Source organism: Trachemys scripta, chromosome 6 (assembly GCF_013100865.1).
Source record: "Trachemys scripta elegans isolate TJP31775 chromosome 6, CAS_Tse_1.0, whole genome shotgun sequence".
Taxonomy (NCBI): Eukaryota; Metazoa; Chordata; order Testudines; family Emydidae; genus Trachemys; species Trachemys scripta.
In genome coordinates, this window is record NC_048303.1 from 21,997,976 (window position 1) to 22,017,078 (window position 19,103).

Genomic DNA, 19,103 nt, shown 5'->3' on the forward strand with positions numbered 1-19,103 from the left:
TACATAATGTATTCATAAAATTAATAAAATCTAGCATCCTACCTGTAGGATTCATTTATGTGAGGGAGTCTTCTTGGTAATGTTGTTCATGTATGCCTGATCAGTTGATTATCTATGAGAAGAAAGAGAAGGCATTTTACTATTAAAGAGAAAGTGAATGATATTTTCTATGCAAAAATATGCCAGAGGCAACATTTATTGTTGGTGTAAGCAGATATACCTATACCACTGATGAATTTGGCCCTTCAAATTTACATACAAACCCCAGCATTTTTATTCAATTAAAAAAAATTGGGAGAAATAATGAAAATTAGTGGAAAACACTGTAATGTTGGATCCTTTTCTGTCATAAGTACTGTACCACTGAAAGGAACAATCGGTGAGTTTCAGAATGCACAGTTTACATTCATCATTTGTACATTGAAGCTGGATGTCTTACAGAAAAAGCACTGTACTTAACTAACTTTTCCGTTACCCTTCCTCAGGTGGTAAACCTTTGCTTTCAGTGCCCGCATAGTGAATGACTAACTGATACAAGGCTCAATGGGCAGTTTGTCTTCCAGTAAGGAATAAAAAGTTACATATGAAACTACCAGCCCAGTCTAATTTACTTATAAAATCTTCTAATTAGATGCAGATTGAAATAAAACAAAATATTTTAACATTTAGCACTAAGGGCACTCTGGATAGAGTATGGAATGTGTGGGTCTGTGGTGGTCGGGAGTGGGGGTGGGGGGCTGGACTAACAAATTAACAGGGTATTCTTGTGTTTAACTCCATTTCAATAAGCCTAATGAGATAGAGCAAATTTAACTGAGGCAAGTGAACTGCATTTCTCTTCTTGTGTGTGTATGTAATAATTTAGATGTCATAAAACAGAATAAGGCAGAAATATATGTTTATGTTGAAGGGAAAGACTGGACTTAATTATCCAGATGAGATGATGTAAAAAGTACATTAAGGTGGAGCTCAGCAATGCAGGAACATTGTCTCTGTTTTACACAGAACAGAAATCAGGTGCCAGATTCATTCTGGGGATAATAGATTTAGTGGAGTTACACCAGGAATAAATTTGGCCAAGACTGCCTAAAAATGAAAATTACAAAAGAAGCTTGAAAATATGAGCTGCCTTGGTGTTCTAGGCTTCACGGGGAATAGCCTCTTTCTTTCTTTCTAAGTATGCATTTGTCCTTTAAATACAGGAGATTAACTGTGGGTGGAAATTTACTGATGTGATATTCAAACAAAAAACAAAACAAAATAGTGTTTATCATTATCTATTGCAGACTGTTGGGTTTAAACGTGTTTCCTCCGACATTTCCCAGTTTCTGTTCCTTGATCATGCAGCAAAAGCATATGGCTATCTACTGCAACTGAATATTACTCTGAACTCCTGATTGATTTAAAAAAAGTCATTTTCACCAAAAGCCAGGGTGGTGTCATAAACACAGAATTGTTCATAGGATCATAGATTTTAAGGCAAGAAGGAGTCATTCTAATCATCTTGTATGACCTCCTCCTGTATGACACAGGCCAAAGAACTTCACCCTATTATTTTTGCATCAGAGCATTATGGCCAAGGCAGGTCTGGGGCAGACAAAGAACACGGGCTACAGGGAAATAAAAGTTCTTATCTGAGTAAAAGTATGTCCAACAATTAGCAACAGTAGCGCAAGCAGAGAAAATTACTGGCTATGTAAATTGCTGTTTGTTTAAATGCTTTCTTTTTCAAGAGGACCTCAGTGAGAAAGACTCTCATCAAGTAACTTATTCTTTGTACTTTCCTGAGTACATGTTGTACATTCAGGCTTGCATTACTTGAGTGATTGTGGAGTTGTTCACTAAGAGTACTGAACTATCAAAAAAAAAAAAAAAGGTACTGCTCTAAACAAGTTAATATAAAAACGCAAAACCCTGTTATTTGCAGTGGTGAACATTCCCCAAAACTCCTGGTAAAAGCGGTTTATAGAAAGCCTCTTGATTAAATGCTAAAAGTCACTAATGCTATAAGCAGATTAAACAACATGCTGTTTTAATTAAGAGAAACAGAACAATATTATCCTTGTAATCTAAAGCTCAGTAAAAACATTTCTATGTTAGTATATGAGAGGAACCGCTGGTAATGAATGTGATAAAGCAGTATCTGGCTTTCGTTTATATGGTTTTAAATAATTAAAGTAACTCCTTAGACATCTCTGACTTGAAGCATTATTCTCCATGTCCAGTGAAGATAGGAAAAGTAGCAATGGGTTTAATCTGCAGCAAGGGAGATTTAGGTTAGATATTAGGAAAAATTTTCTAACTATCAGGATAGCTAAACTCTGGAATAGGCTTCCAAGGGAAGTGGTGGAATCCCCATTGCTGGAAGTTTTTAAAAACAAGTTGGACAAACACCTGTCAGGAGTACTTGGTCCTTCCTCAGCACAGGGAGCTGGATTTGGTGACCTCCTGAGGTCCCGCTCACAGGGCCAGCTCCAGGCACCAGCCCACCAAGCTTGTGCTTGGGGCGGCACCTGGAGGGGGGTTGCGCGGTGCTCCGGCCGCCAGGGACAGCGGAGCCCCGGCTGGGCTCTCCTGCCTCCCCCCGGGACTCTGACCGCCAGGGAGAGTGGAGCCCCGTCCGGCACTCTGGCCGCCGGGGAAAGCGGAGCAGCGGCGGGCTCTCCGCCCTCCACCCGGCGCTCTGGCCGCCACTCCGCCCTCCCCCCAGCGCTCTGGCCGCCGGGGAGAGCTCTCCGCCCTCTTCCCGGCGCTCTGGCCGCCGGGAAGAGCGGAGCCCTGGCCAGGCTCTCCGCCCCCCTCCTGGGGCTCCGGCCACCAGCGGAGCCGCGGCAGGCTCGCCGCCCTCCCCCCGGCACTCTGGCCGGTTGGGGAGAGCGGCCTGCGGCCGGGTTCGGTGCCCTCCCCTGCCGCGCGGGGGGGGGGGGGGGGGCGGCGGGCAGCTGGAGGCTTTTTTGCCTGGGGCGGCAAAAAAGCCCCGTTCAGCCCTATTATTTCTATGATTTCCTTGTACAAACCCTCAATTGGATACACAGGAAGGAAATAAATTCATCATACTTAGCTCTAGTTTTGTTGGCATTGTAGGTCTGCTCTTGGACCTGATTTCTGAACATATGCTGTTAACACATTTTGGAACCAGATAGTTTTCCTTGGGTCTTCAAAAAGGTGATTGCTGAGCCATAGCATGAATAAAAACACTTCAAAATGCCCTTCTAAGAAACCAATTTGCAACAGACAATCAAATTTTCAAACTGCTCTGGTCACCCAGCATGCCAAGCCAATAACTTTGTTTCTGCTGCTCTCTCAAAGCTCTGCTCCACTCCATGCAGGTGCTCATTAGGAATCCCAGGTCCATCGTCCAGCTGGAGGGCTCCTGTTTAATAATGGGGCTTGGTGGAGAGAAATATTAAAACTCTTCAAGGATGCAGCCGGAGTCTCTGTCTGGATTGAAGTAAGTTCACCCTTTGATCAGCAGTCCAAATTTCATTTCTCTTTTCTAACTTTCCTTGAAGTGAAAGTGGATTATTCATGAACATAATCTGAATGAAATACAGCACTCACGTGAACCACCTCCCCTATTCCATCCCAGCCTTCCCTTTGAACAAAGGCTTCCAGGCAAGCCAAGTTGTGTTTGTTTTTTAAGTAGCAAGAAATGATCCAGAGGATATCGGTTGAGAGATCCAAACAGTCAGCTGTGCTCATTTCCAGAATTCAGATTTGAACTCTGATCTCCAGAGGTGGAGTGGTGGTGCATTAACCTATTTATTCTACTCCCCAGAAAGTGCCAGAACAATATCACAGCTGGTACTCGTGACCAGATTTCCTGAGGGAGACTTTCAAGTCTTTAACAGCAAGCACACATGAATCATGCTTCAAGCAGTGCATTAGGGCCAAATCCTGCAAACCTTCCCTCATGCACCAAGTACAAAGAGACTACTTACATGAACAACGATTGCTCACATAAATGATTCATGATTGGCCTTTTGCCAGTATTGATTGTCTAGCAAGGTAAAGTGTAAGAAAAGTGTCTCAATCTTAACCTACTGTTGTGTGAACCACCTCCACTTTGCTTTCCCTTTTAAAATCAGCGTAAGTACGATACAGCATGCTACAGTCTGGAGCATTGCCCTTCCACCCTTCCTGTCTCCTTTTTGAGCTCTACACACCTCGGTTATATGATGAAGAAGTAGCTACTTATACTCTAGAGGGAAAAGTGCTTCAGGTACTTGTATTTGAAGAAAAAAATATTTCAGGAATAAACAACTTACATCCTGTACAAAAATGAAATCTGCTTTTCATGCTTTTCCGTGAGTCGAGTTCAGATTATTTAATGAACTGGGACCAAAATAGCTGAGGGCTGAAATGCAGGATGCCGTTTCAAGGAACTCAGGGTTATGACTGCAATTCTTCTTCTTTGGCTATCCCTCGATGCGAGGATGATGTCTGCCAAGGGGGTACATTGGTGAGTTTTTAAGTGGCCGAGGAGCCCAATTCCTGCCCTGCAGGTTTTCCCACAGAAGTGACAGGTGTAATCTTGGAGGAGACATAGTGTTGGCTGGACTATTGTGCCCTTTCTTTCCTCCTTTGTCGCTTCTCTGTCTCATGAGCACATCTGTTCTCCTCAAAGTGAGCTGTGGCTTGGTATATGGTATGTGCTACTGCGTTCTGTTCCGCGCCGAGTCCTCCCAGTTTGTTGGGTTGATATCTCCCTTTTTAAGGCACACTTTCATTATGTCTTTGAAATGCTTCCACTGCCCTCCGTGACCCCTTCTTCCCTTAATGAGAGAAGGGTACTTGCTTCGGGAGGTGAGTGTCAGGCATAGGTACACAGTGACCAGCCCAGCGGAGTTGGTGTTTCATGACCTGCGCTTCTATACTGCTGATGTTGGCTGCAGAGAGAGCGCTGATGTTAGTGCGTTGGTCTTCCCAGCTGATCCTGAGAATTCTCCTGAGGCAGCGCTGCTGGAACCACTCCAGCCACTTGAGATGTTGTCTGTAGGTTACCCAGGTCTCACACTCATAGAGAAGGGTGGGGATGACAACTGCCTTGTAAACCAAGATCTTGGTAACTGTTTGCAGATCCCTATCATTGAAGACTCATTTGAGTGGTCTTCCAAAAGATGTGCTGGCACAGCAGATCCTATATTCAATTTCTGTGTCAAAGCTGGCTGTTTGGGAGAGCTGGCTGCCAAGGTACAGAAAATGGTCCACATTTTCCAAGGGTTCTCCGCTGACAGTGATTTGTGGAGTAAGAAGAATAGTTTCTGCAGGTGAGGGCTGGTAGAATGCCTTGTTTTCCTGATGTTGAGAGAGAGAGACCCAGTTTGTGATAGGCATCTGCAAAAAGATTTAGGGTGCTTTGCAGGTCGGCCTCTGTGTATGCAAGAATGACACAGGCATCTGCATACTGAAGGTCAGTCATGCCTATTCTCGTGATCTTAGATTTTGTTTGGAGACGCTGAAGATTGAGGAGTTGACCATCCATACGATACTCAATCCCGATTCCGTCAGGAAGGACTGCAATTATCAACAAATCCAACCACATTGCTTTTGTACTAAACGTTCTTAGCTTGCTCCATTTACTATATGACCAGGTATGACTGAATTTTCTCCTTGGAACTCAAATTTGAATCCAGTGCCTGTAAAAACTGAGCTTTGGTTTACACTATGTTTATCAAGTTATAAAAGTTTTGTTATAGTGACTAGTGATACTAGAGTTGTGAGAACTTGGAAAACCCTGTTTGTGACAAAGCTCTTCCTCTTCTGCACACCTTTCAAGTGACACATTTGTTTAAGGTTCTAAAGCCTGTCTAATCTTTTGGGTTTTTTCATGCAAGAATAGGATTATTTTCAAGTGAAATGGTTCAATTTTCAAGTAAATGAACATCAAAACTTTTCAAATTCAAACCTGAAATTCCAAAAGGGAAAATTGCATTTAGATGCACATATGTTTTATATAAAACATTAAATTTCTAATGTTTGCACAGAGAAGCCCTTTGTTTGAATGGAAATAGTGCCATTACACAAAAGTATAATGAAAACCACATTTCTAGTGGCATTTCGTTTTAAAGTGTTTGCTATTTTCACATAACTAGGAAACATCAGAAACTTTGATGCTTGCTCTTTTTATTGTCCGCTTAACATACTGAATGGCCTCCAGTTGGTGGATTTTTTCTAAATCAGTTTAATGGGATTTAATCACCGTAATTCAGATCTCTAGCAAATTGTTTTGCTGCTTCTCTAATTAACACCAGCTGATTTTGCTTAATATCGCATTAAAAACAGCTTTAACTGGTTATATCTGTGTAGGTTATATTTTTGTTTGTGCTATCCAAGGCTCATATTCTTATGTAATCAAGTCTTTTATATGCTAACAGCATTCACATTGTGTTTAATCCCAAACCGTATTTTTTCCACATCCCCTGAAATAAAAACCTTTGTCAGTCATCAAAACAGTTATTATTTTACTAAACAATAGGAAGGGAGAACCTGTCAGCAAGGATTTTTGGTTAGATAATGACACAATACAGGCTCTTTAATGATGGCTTATATAAAGGCTGACTTTCTACTTATACAAAAGTCATTTTAATTAGAAACTTGATTCCACACCTCCAATCTTTTATGTTGGCTGCATCTTCCCATTTCCATTTCATGGGTTAGTAATGATGCCTTTTATGGCTATGTATGCTTGCCTGTTCCTGGATGTGTGCCCTGTTCAGCCCTACTTTACAGAATTTAAATTGAAAACACATTGAGGGAATATACATCTATGATTTAAATTATACTTTTACCTTAACCCCCAGGGTGCCCTACTGAAGCCATGCTGGATACCTGATGTGTTGCTACATATGTTCGAAAAATATTGCAACACATTTTCAAGCTGATCCAGCCCTCTTGTGCGGCTCTAGCAATGTAACTAGGGTTGCCAACTTTCTAATCGCGCAAAACCACTGAGCTGGGGCTAGGGCAGGGGGTTGGGGTGCAGGAGGGGGTGAGGGCTCTAACTGGGGGTATGGGCTCTGGGGTGGGGCCAGAAATGAAGGGTTCAAGGTGCAGGAGGGGGCTCCAGGGTGGAGCAGGGAGTTGGGGTGCAAGAGGGGGTGAGGGCTCCAGCTGGGGGTGCAGGTACTGGGGTCAGGCCGGAGATGAGGGGTTTGGGGAGGAGAGGGCTCCAGGCTGGGGGGTGGGGCCGAGGGATTCAGAGTGCAGGAGGGGGCTGTGGGTTGAGGCAGGGTATTGGGGTGCAGGAAAGGTTCTGGGGTCTGGGGTGGGGGTGTGGGCTTTGGGGCTCTGGGTTTGGGGGGGCTCAGGGCTGGGGGTTGGGGCTTAGGGTTGGGGAGCGGGCTGACCTCAGGTGGCTCCCAGTCAGTGGCACAGCAGTGCTAAGTCAGGTTCCTTGCCTGTCCTGGCTCTGCGCTGTGCCCCGAAAGCAGCCACCAGCAGATCCAGCTCCTAGGCAAGGGTACGGTGGGAGGGCAGGAGGCTCCACGCGCTGCTCTCACCTGCAGGCACCGCTCCCAGCTCCTATTGGCTGCGGTTCCCGGTCAATAGGAGTGCAGAACTGGTGCTCGGGGTGGGGAGCAGCGCACAAAGCCCCGTGACTCCCGCCTTGGAGCCAGACCTGCTGACTGCTTCCGGGGCACAGCGCGGTGCCAGGACAGGTAGGGACTAGCCTGCCTTAGACCCGCAGCACTGCTGACTGGACTTTTAACAGTCCTGTTGGTGGTGCTGACCGGAGCTGCCAGGGGCCCTTTTCGACCAGGCGTTCCGGGCAAAAACCGGACACCTGGCAACCCTAAGTGTAAAGGGGCTGTGAAGCTGCTCTAACTAGACAGCTGGGAATCGCAGAATCCTTATGTTGGAACAGCCAGCTCTCTGACACTTGCAAGGGCCCCCCACCTGCTGTGATAGTTGGGCCTACAAATTTACTCTAATTGTGGGCTCAACTGTAAAAAGTAAGTGAAAATTCGTCACAATAACTTATAATAATAAGTGTTGATAGGAAAAGGTATGGAATGGAGACAGAAAGACTGAATTAGTCCAAACAAAAAGGCCTATTGATATAACTCAAGGACTGTGTTAAGATCATTCCTGGTAAACAAGAGGATTTGAGTACTGAAAATTAATAAATCAAAATTGGTATGTCGGATATTAAGCCCAATTGGTGGACAAAATAATGAGGGAATGGGTTATTCCACCCTTCACTCCTTTTTGGGGTCCTTAAGAAAGAGACTTTGGGGGAAAAAAATGGCTGCTGGAGTAAGTGTCACAATCATGGCTCCCCCACATCTCCAGGGACCCTGGATCTTCTTTTTCTTAATTCTGAGAGTTGTTCTGTCTAGACTGGGCCAAAGAAAGGGTCCCAGATGCCACTGCCACATCCATCTGCTTCAGCTAAACCCCAAATATCACTTGGGATGTCTCTCTCTTCCCCCACATGTCCTTTTTCTTCCCCACCTTATTTCTTATCTTTCCTATATCTCTCCTTTTGCCTTCTGTGTAATAAGAGTGTGGTTAGCTGGCCAAGAATGTATATTTGGCAAAACTGCTGTAAGCCTGTGACCAGAAAGAGGCATCTAAAAGCAATGCCCTAAACAGGCTGATGCTGCAACAAGTTTGCCAGATCTTGGAGTGGCTGACATGACTGTGTGCAGTGCCTGTGTTTCTCCATAGCGAGGTTGTATGTGAAAGTCAACACCAGAGATAGAAGCTGCGTTTTCTATCTTTGCTGTTTTTTTCTCTTCCCTTGTGTGTATGTGTTTTATTTTGTCTTCTAAAAAATGGGATTGGACTTTAACAACAGCAACAACAACAACTTCTCTTTTCCCCAAAAAAGACAGTTATTACCATCTTTGATACGATTTAAAAAGACTGTCAAACAAGGGGATTTTTCCTTCTAGAAACTCTCTCCAGCTAAAGGGAAAGGGCACAAGGGATATCGTTAAAATGAAACCCTTATTCAAATACTTAACATTTCAAATGCTTTAACTGTTTTTCCTTCTTTTCTGTATCTTTAATAACAAGTTTTAAAGGATTTTTAATGGTGTGTGCACCATGATACTAAGCAGATAGCTCAGTGGTTTGAGCATTGGGCCTGCTAAATGCAGGGTTGTGAGCTCAATCTTTGAGGGGGCCACTTAGGGATCTGGGGCAAAAATCAGTACTTGATTCTGCTAGTGAAGGCAGGGGGCTGGACTCGATGACCTTTCAGGGTCCCTTCCAGCTCTATGAGATAGGTATATCTCCCCCCGCCTCAAAATCTATGTAGCCCAAACCTTGTTTAAAATGGTTTAATGTTAGACAGTGACTGGGTTATGTTAACACCTCTGGCCTATATATACCATATACATTAACACACTACACCTCACTCCCAGCCTAATAGGATACACAGGGTCCCAAGGAAGGGACCAAAGCTGTAGCATTGTTGCACTTCAGTGGTACCCATCTGATACGGCAGCCATTATCAGCATATATAAGCTAGAGCAGCTCACACATACACCTAGAGTCATCCAGGCTTTGGCATTCCTAGAGATGGCGGGAGCCCAAAGATGGAAGAAAGCCACCTCTCTTCCTCTTCCCCTTGGGTTCTGCACCAAGATCAGCTCAGCCAGACTAGAAGATTAGACCTGCAGACATTATATAAACAGGGCTAGGCTCTGGATGGAGTAAATCAGATAGAGAGGAACATGGAAGGGTAGTGTAGACATTTAGAAATTTGTCGTCCCAGACATACATGACATACATTTCAGGACCAAAAGGTTATGAGGTGGCCCATGTAAGTCCATTGCCCTTTGTGGGCAGTATTAGTACCCTGTATTTTTTTTTCCTAAATAATTTTCATTACTACATGTAGTTCTGGATGTTGCAGCTTTTATTGCCGCCTTTTTACTCTGATCCATATACATTAATCATTCTGTGTAAAGTAGTTTCTCTTAATTGTGACAGTGCCAGGTCCTTTCTTAGCTTCAGTCTGTGATCATTTGTATTTCAGCCTGCCACCCTCTAAAACAGATGTACAGTACAGACCTTTCCTATTGTCTTCAAAAAACAAAAACAAACCCACACCTCTGTGCATGGTTGAAAATTGGCCAAGCTTGTTTTAACTTATGTAACCAATCCTTATACAGGACTCTGCTATAGCAATAAGTAATAGTTTAATGAAACAGAGCAATTCTCCACATCTAAATACTGCTTAATAAAGCACACACTGCAGAACAAACTTATTTTACAAAGCCTTTCAACAATAACCTCTGCAATACGCTTAAACTGCTTCAAACTCGTACTGCCACCTGAAATAATATGCAGTTGCAGAACTTGTTTGTCTGGTCTGTACTATATCGTGAGCAATTTGGAGCAAGGACTGTGAGTCATATGTCTGCAGAACAGTGAGCAAACTGTCAATACTCAATGAGCAGCAGCAGCATAGGGACAAATCCTGCTGGCCTTCAAAGGGAGTTCTAGCTGAATAAGACCTGCAAGCATTACCCCCAACATACTAACAACCGGCAATCTTCCAAAGGTTCAAAGGTTTAGCAAAACACACAGATGTTTGTTTAAGTGTCTAAATACGATTTTTTTTATTACAATTAATGGGGCTGAAGATCATCTGGTACATGCTTCCTCCAGTCATGCCACAAAACAGCCTCTCTCACAATGATTCTGAGGTGTTGCTGAGGCCTCAGATACCAGTGACTTCAGAAAGAGTTTAGGCCCTCAGAACTTCAGGGGTCATGTCCAATATTTTCTCCCCATGCTGGTTGAAACCACTAAGGGTGAAATTCTTCCCTTGAAGGCTAAAGTGGGACTTGGAGGTACGAAGACCTTGTGCTGGCCCTGGGCATATAAGTGAATTTCACCATCAGTGTCAAAGACCGTAAAAGGAAAATGTTAAGGGATCTTTTCAAGCCTCAGAAAAACCTTTGATTTGGGTATAGATAGAGTTTTGAGGGAAAGTTCTTATTTTATCCTCCCCACATCTCTCTAAAACAACTGCCCTAATACACACTGATGAGTCATCTCTAAAACAATAGACATGAGCAATAGCAATCATATTGGTCAACAAAGTAGAAAGATTAATCCTTAGGGTGACATTTTAACTTTTCCCTTTTCTTTTTAACACACTTTTAAATGGCCTCTTTGTCTTTAAAATTACAAATTGTGTCTGTAAAATATAAAAAGAAATTATAGTTAATGTACTGTAGGCCTGGTTATAATGATAATCCACTAGCACAGATCTTTGAACTCATATGGGGGTCTCATTGACTGGGATTTATATTTGCAATTTCTTGCCTTGTTAATTAGATCAGCAAGTGAGACCCGACTGCAGCTGTAGCTGCTGCTGCCGCCTGGAAGCTCCCTCTATCGTGTGTCCCCCTTGCTCTATGGAAAATGGGGTAAGCGGGGTGCAGGAACAGGGGGGAGGGGGACACCCTGACATTAGCCCCCTTCTTCATCCCCTCCTACCCACACAGCAAGCAGGAGTCTCAGGGAGCAGCTCCAAGGCAGAGGGCAGGAGCAGCACATGGCAGTGGGGGGAGGGACAGCTGCAATTACTAGCCTGCTGGGCAGCTGCTGCACAGGGAACTTATGGGAGCGGGGAGCTGATAGGGGGGTTTCCGGTGCATCCTGGTTCCAAGCCCCCACCAGCTAGCTGCAACGGGCTGCTCTTCCTGCAAGCAGTGGACAAAGCAGGCGGCTACCAAACGACGTTAGAAGGGAGCATTACACAACTTTAAATGAACATGTTCCCTAATTGATCAGCAACGTAACAACGAAACAATGTTAACCGGGACGACTTTAAGTGAGGAGTTACTGTACTACATTCAGCAGGGGGATCTTCACATGGTATAGAGCTGCTGTAGTGACTCATATACCATCCCTCTTTCTGCAGTCAACAGAAGGAGCATGAGGCCATAGCCACCTGGCACAAGATGCAGCTGTCTGAAGACTGTTCTAGTCTATTCAATGGGATTGACCCAGTACTGAATTGCCCAGGAGAGGGAGAGTGTAAAGGTGGCATAAAGCTATCTTTGCACTGCCCACTCCTTAGCTGCACTAAAAAGCAACAGAGGGTCCTGTGGCACCTTTGAGACTAACAAAGGTGCCACAGGACCCTCTGTTGCTTTTTACAGATTCAGACTAACACGGCTACCCCTCTGATAGCTGCACTAAATGCTTCTTGACCATCAGGGCCGGCTCTAGGATTTTTGCTGCCCCAAGCAAAATCAGTTTTGGCCGCCCTCCCCCCCTGCTTTTTTCTTACCACCCCCCCCGCGGCCCCGCCTCAACTCCGCCTCTTCCCCAAATCCCCAGCCCTGCCTCCTCCCCCCAGGCTCTCAAACCTGGGAGGGAGGGGGAGCAGCGGCGCGTGAATCAGCTGTTCCGCGCACTGTGGCCGCTCGGGATCTCCCCCTCCCTCCCAGGTTTGAGAGCCTGGGAGGGAGGGGGAGCAGCGGCGTGCAAATCAGCTGTTTTGCGCACCATGGTGCGCGAGCAGCAGCAGCGGAGGTGAACTAGGGCGGCCGGGGCACATTTTTAGGGGCGGCATTCTGGCGCTGGCCATTCCGCCCCTAAAAATGTGCCGCCCCAAGGACCAGCTTGTTTTGCTGGTGCCTAGAGCTGGCCCTGTTGACCACAGCTGAGTTTCGGATCCAATATGTGAGAATTTATAATTTTGTGAGAACAAGACCTCTTTAAGAAAAAAAAAGTCTGCCATATTGAGTGCACAGTAATGAATCTCCAAAACATAACAATAACAAATGTTTGTGTGGAAGAATCTTCTGGAAAAAAGCCAATGTAGTGTAACTAACTTTTCAGCTAAAATTTTTAAATTTGAGAGAGATTTCAATTTAAAAGCATTAACTTTTGCACATCACATTTCAGCACACACAGGAAAAATTCACCCTATTTGGGAGGTGGCTCTTGAAATGTCAGTAATGTAGGTCTCAGGAATTTTGTATTAAATAAAAGAGTTTTTATTGGAGACTCAAATTATCTGTGTTATCGCAATGTACTCAGACAAGAAGAGGACACATCTTTTAATGACAGTTCAAAGTATTTCATTCTCCATTCAAAAAGATTTGGACAAATAACTAAACGGAAAAAACAAATAAATGGTATTTGTCTGAACACAGTAAGAAAGCTATTTATGTTTAAATGAACCTATTTGAAAACACACAGGTCACCTTAAATCCAAACACACAACAACTGGATAAGATAGGAGAATGAAAGACCAAATCTAGAGGGTTTATTTAGAATCCCATCAAAAAAATGCTGCAAAGAAACTTTGCTGTCTATCTGCAGTAAATTAAACAGCAGAGTTCCAGATGGCATGATGCGAATGTGAATTCATACTAATGTACAGGGCTTCTTAGCTGTGAAGTCCACATAGTGGGAGGACAGATCAAGCCTTACGTGTCATCTTTTCAGAACACTATTCTGAAAATTATTTCATACCATAAATCACAATGCAGGTTAAAAGAAAGTTTTGAAAGTATTATATATGTTTTTAAGGTTAACTGAGACATAAATAATCTTTAAACACAGTGATAACTGACATGAGAGACTACTTAAGCCTAAGGAACCGACCAAATAAAAAAGAAAAAAAGAAAATAAAATGGCTGCTTAATGAAGCCAACCTTCTAACAAAGGTGGAGCACAGCAGTACTCAGTATGATCCTGACCTTGCAATCGTTCACATTTTTACTTCTGCACTGCCTGATCTAACACCCATTGATGGCAAGGGGAGATTTCCAATAGACTTATGCGAGTTGGACCTAGCCCACAATCTCCACTGAAGTAAATGGGACTAAATGCAGAATAAAGATGAGATTTGCAGGATTTGGCCCTAGATTTTGGGATATTTTGGGGTCGTCTTTTAAGACAGAAGGTTGCTGAATAAGGGTGAACGGTTGTACAGGTTTAATTGTACCAGAAACTGAAAGAAAAAATGTACAAGTGCTTTAAAATCTTTTCAAGCACATTGGCACTTGCAATTCTTCTTAACAAAATTGAGATCCTCAATACAAGATCCTCAGATATCCTGAGACAGAAGTTGCACTATACACTGTAAGTGCTTAGTAGTATATTTTTTATTAATTACACTGAAAAACCTATGTTAAAAGTACAATATTAAGGTTGCGAAGTCAAGCACTCAGAAGTTAGGAAGTGCCAGAAATAAATTTGCTTGTGTAACCTTAATTCAGCCCCTTTGTGCAGATGCAGTATGATCGTCTTTAATTACATGACCACATATTTTTTCCACAGGAACCCTGCCTCATTCAGTGCATAGAATGGAGCTGTGCTGGGGATGAATCAGCTCTGTATAGAGAAGACAGTTGTCTGTAGAATCCCTGCCTCATTTGTTGGATGGTATGTAATGAACAAGGCAGGGAATTGTAGAAGGGAAAAGGATGGTCTTAGGGTTAAGGCAATGAATGCTACCCTGGTGAATGGGTCTCTACCTATGCCTTTGCCAGAGTTCGTATATGATGCTGGGCAAGTCACCTTCACATGTGGTCACTAATAGTATGTTCTTCATTTTCTGGGTGTCTGATTTGCACAAGTGCTGAGCACACACACCTGCAACTGAATTCGGCGGGTGCTGCACACTGAACACAGGAAGGGCTTATAATGGAAAGTAGTGTGAATAATCAGGTCCTAGGTATCTGATATCGGACATCCAAAATTAATGGATTTTTTTTACTTTAATCTTTCTGTGCCTCAAATCCCCATTTGTGAAATGGGGAGAATAGCCCTTAATGTCATAGGGTGTTGTGCAAATAAATTCACTAATGTCCGCGAACCACTCAGGTGCCATAGATGAGTGCCATAGAAAAGTTTATGAGAAAATAATTCTGTCCTTAGAGCATGTTTTGAATAGTGTGCAGCAAATAAGACCCAGGGTCACTCATTGAACAATGAGGAGAAAACAAAATGTTGAAAAGCTACCCATTAAATGAGCACTGTCCATAGTGTGTGCTGAATGAGACAAGAGTCCAGTGGAATAAATACTATGTGATCATGTAATCAAACACTTTGTCATTATGCATATGCACAAGGAGCCTGAATAAGGGTTGCACAGGCAACATTCCCCCACACCTCCTTCTCTCCACCATACTGGTTCCCAGTCCCAGTCTCCTTGCCCAACTAGTCTGTCTCCCCTAGCCCTTAATCTGATTTTAGCACCCCCGCATCTCCCTGTCTCCCACCCCATTTTCCTCCATGACCCAGTCTCATTGCCCAGTCAGTCCCAGTCTCCACTCCCCAGGGTCCTTGTCCCAATCTACTCCCCCAGCCCTGCCTATAATGCCCTAGGTCTGGGTTTTGCCCCCTCTGAATTTGAATCATTTGGGTTCCTCCTCCGCATTGTCGGGATGCCAGCAGGCGGCTCGAGAGCACAGGAGAGACAGATTCACTACTCTCAGCTGCCTCCAGTGTCCAGCCCCACCCTGAGCTGCCACAGTCAGGAGCAATCATTACAGGGAAAGAGTAGCTTTGACCCTGTGGCCCTGGGCTGGAGGGAGCATGCTCAATCGCCTGTGGAACTTGGAGGGGATGGCACATGCTCAGTCTCTATGGCAGTGGTCCCCAAATTGTGGGGCATGCTCCATTTGGAGGGGTGCAGTGGGGCCTGGTCCAGCCTTGGCAAGGGCAGGGAGAGAGCGCTACCTAGCCCCACTCTGCCCCCAGCTCTGCTCCGGCCCCGACTCCTGGCTGTGACTCTGCTTCTGGCCCCACCCACAGCTGCAGCCTGGGACTTGGCCCCTGGCTCCCAACCCCGGCTGCTGGCCGCAGCTCCACTCCTGGTTGTGGCCCCCCAAGCACAGCTCTGCTCCCGGCCATGGTCCCTGACTCTCGGCCTGGCCACAACTCCGGCTTCAGCATTAGCCTCAAGTGTGGTCCCGCTCCTGGCCCTGGCTCCCAAACACATTTGGGGGCAGGGCGTGGATGGGTAAAGAGGGGCATGAGGTAAACAGTTTGGGGACCACTGCTCTATGGGAATTGTGCACGTGCCGTCTGGCCAACATTAGCAACCCTGAAAAGCTCAAGCATGCTCAGTGAGGATGGAATCTTTGGAGATTTTAGTGTTAAACTCTAGCAAGTCTGTATAGAGCATGAGTAAACTACATTTTTTCCAAAGGCTTATAACTTCACCAAATTTTCCATACAAATGGAAAAAGGTACAACCTTGACACAAAGGCCACCACTCTGGCAAGTCCCTGCTGCAAACCATGGGGATGCTAGAAATTTTCAAAGTAAAGCGCACAAGAATTTAACACGGACAAAACAATCTATTTTCCCATAGCTTCATTGTCAGAAACAGCTGAACAATTTTGGCTGAAATTTAAAAGGAAAAAAAAAAAATCAGCCTGAGGCAGACAGCATGACAAATTTCAGCCTGATTGATTACAGTTTAGCAAAGTTATAAGCTAAAGAAAAAACAAGGTCTTTATAATGGGAAGTGTTGGGCAACCTTAATAATGGTTAGTGCTACCAGCCCTGCCTTTATTATAACAATTATTTTCATTGCATAAAAAATATTTTGGCAGATTCCCACAGAACTGCCTTGTGAAACTTCACTCTGGAGGCAGGTTTTTTCCTTGCCGTCTGCTTCACAGTTCACTGGCAACTTATATTGAAGGTTAAGTTTTACTTTATGGGCCTGATTTTCCCTTTGCTTACAGTGTAAATCAGGAGTAAACTCCATTGAAGTTAATGGAGTTTCACTAGTGTGTGAAGCTGGTATGAAAGGAGAATCCAGCTCAGTGACTTATTGTGGCTCTGTGATTTTTTTCTTTGTGTCTTTCAGCTTTGATAGAGCACACACCAGCTTCAGTCAGCATCTTCCCACTATCTTCCTGACAACGCTTTTGTGGCTACTTCTTTTCGTTCTTTTTCTCATCAGTGACCACCAAAATATACCCATCCTTAGCTTATATAGGAGTGTTTTTGTTCCTGATTCTTCCTTCTCATTTTCTCTTTACTTTCCGCAAAGGCTTGTGTTGGGATGAGCTAGAGAAATAAGTCAGAGCAAAACAAACAAGCATTCTTTTCAGTTCACCTTTAAGATGAATATAAACCTGGATTTTGTTTGTGTGATGGGAGCAGACCAACGTTAAAAACTAAAATCTGGATTAACAATGCATGGAAATTATTAACAGACTGATTTATATCATAGATTGATGGATTTGTTGAGTTTTTTTCAAAACTATTAGTTTCGTAGCTAAGTAAATTGAGTTATATCATTTTATATTTAATCAGAGTTGAACAGCAGCACATTTGTTGGCATCTTTATTGTTGTTGTTGTTACTACTACCACATACATTTTAAACTCTGATTACTACAGACTTTACAGTCTATAATATTCACACATAAAGACAGTGCTGGACTGGTTATGTTAGCCAAAAAAAGATTGACAGCATCCAACAATAACTTTCACTTCCATACAACTGATTTTTTAAAATAAATTTCATGATGAAGACAAATTACAGATCTTATCTTATATTGCCTTTGCTCATACAAAGAAAATGTCACTCTGAGATGGACACAGTTCATGATAACTGCAGGCAAACTTTATACTTGACCCTGGTTCTTGATTAAAATTCAATGTATTGTTATTTAAATTTGAATGCCTAAAATCTGATCTTGAATATGATCAACTGCAGCAGATTCTGGTTTAGCACTTGACACCATAAAGTTTAGGATTTCAGTATTTGAATTGTGAAAGCTTCACTACTACTTTAAGTAAAAGAGTTAAAAATTGGATAAGGGTAATCTGAGGCAATAGGAAGTGACAATTGCAGTTTTAACAAAGCTAAGAAAGTTATGTGTATAGTGCATAGTTGGAGAAGTGATGCCCTTGAAGTATTTCCCCTTCATCACTATTTGGTCAGTTTCTATTTCAGAAATGTGTGATTAAATTGTGATGGGTTTGGTCACAGAGACTCCCCTCGAGACTGTCACTGGATATGCTGAGATACCACTGATAACAACCCTTCTGCCAGAACAGGCACCCCTCCACTCCTGTGTTGCTGAGTTAGACCCTCCAGTCAGCTCCAGCAGAGACCCAGAGGTTGGGCCAGGCCTCTCTGCAGTTCAATGAAACTGAGATTCACTCAGCCCAGGGGCTTCTCAGTTAACAGGGACTTTCCCAGCGCCCAGTGTCCAGCCGTTCTGGGAGCCTGAACCCCAAATAAATCTGTTTTACTCTGCTTAATGCGTATGACAGGGTAAATTAGTAAATTGTCCGCCCTCTATATCACCAATAGAGAGATATGCACAGCTGTTTGCTCCCCCAGGTATTAATCACTTACTCTGGGTTTATTAATAAACAAAAGTGATTTTATTGAGTATAAAAAGTAGGATTTAAGTGGTTTCAAGTAATAACAGACAGAACAAAGTAAGTCAGTAAGCAAAATAAAACAAAACACGCAAGTCTAAACCTAATACATTAAGAAACTGATTACAGGTAATATCTCACCCTCAAAGATGTTCCAATAAGCGTCTTTCATAGACTAGACTCCTTCCTAGTCTGGGCCCAATCCTTTCCCCTGGTACAGTCCTTGTTAGTTCCAACAGCCATCTCAGGTGGTGAGCAGGGGTTTTCTCATGACTGGCACCCCCTTTGTCCTGCTCCACCCCCTTTTATAGCTTTGGCACAAGGCAGGAATCTTTTGTCTCTCTGGGTCCCCACCCTCCTTCTAAATGGAAAAGTACCTGATTTAAGATGGATTTCATTATCAGGTGACATGGTCACATGTCACTGTAAGACCCCTAGTCTCCATTCCCCATGGGCTGGCCCACACATACACAGGAAGGCTTTCAAGAAACTAATGCCATTTACAACGGATTGTTTCTGGAGCACCCTTAATGGTCTTCAACCTTGCGCCCCCCCATACCCAGCTAACCCTGCCCCCCCATAGCAGCTAACCCAGCCCCCCACCCGGGGAGCCCCCGCAGCAGCTACCCCCCCTCTGCAGCTAACCCCTCCCGGGGAGACCCCGCCTCCACGGCAGCAGCTAACCCCACCTGGGTAGACTCCCCCCCGCAGCAGCTAACCCCACCTGGGGAGCCCGCCCCAGCTCACCTCGGCCCTGCCTCCT

At 44.0% G+C, this 19,103-nt stretch overlaps 1 protein-coding gene across 9 annotated transcripts in view; it reads right to left on the bottom strand.

Annotated features, from left to right (window-relative positions):
• Positions 1–19,103, bottom strand: part of PRLR (prolactin receptor) — a 341,223-nt gene that overhangs the window by 68,353 nt on the left and 253,767 nt on the right. For all 9 annotated transcript variants that reach the window (XM_034774608.1, XM_034774612.1, XM_034774611.1 and 6 more), the window contains one exon: positions 43–112. The gene's annotated coding sequence lies outside the window, so the exon portion shown is untranslated. The remainder of the gene's footprint in view (positions 1–42; positions 113–19,103) is intronic.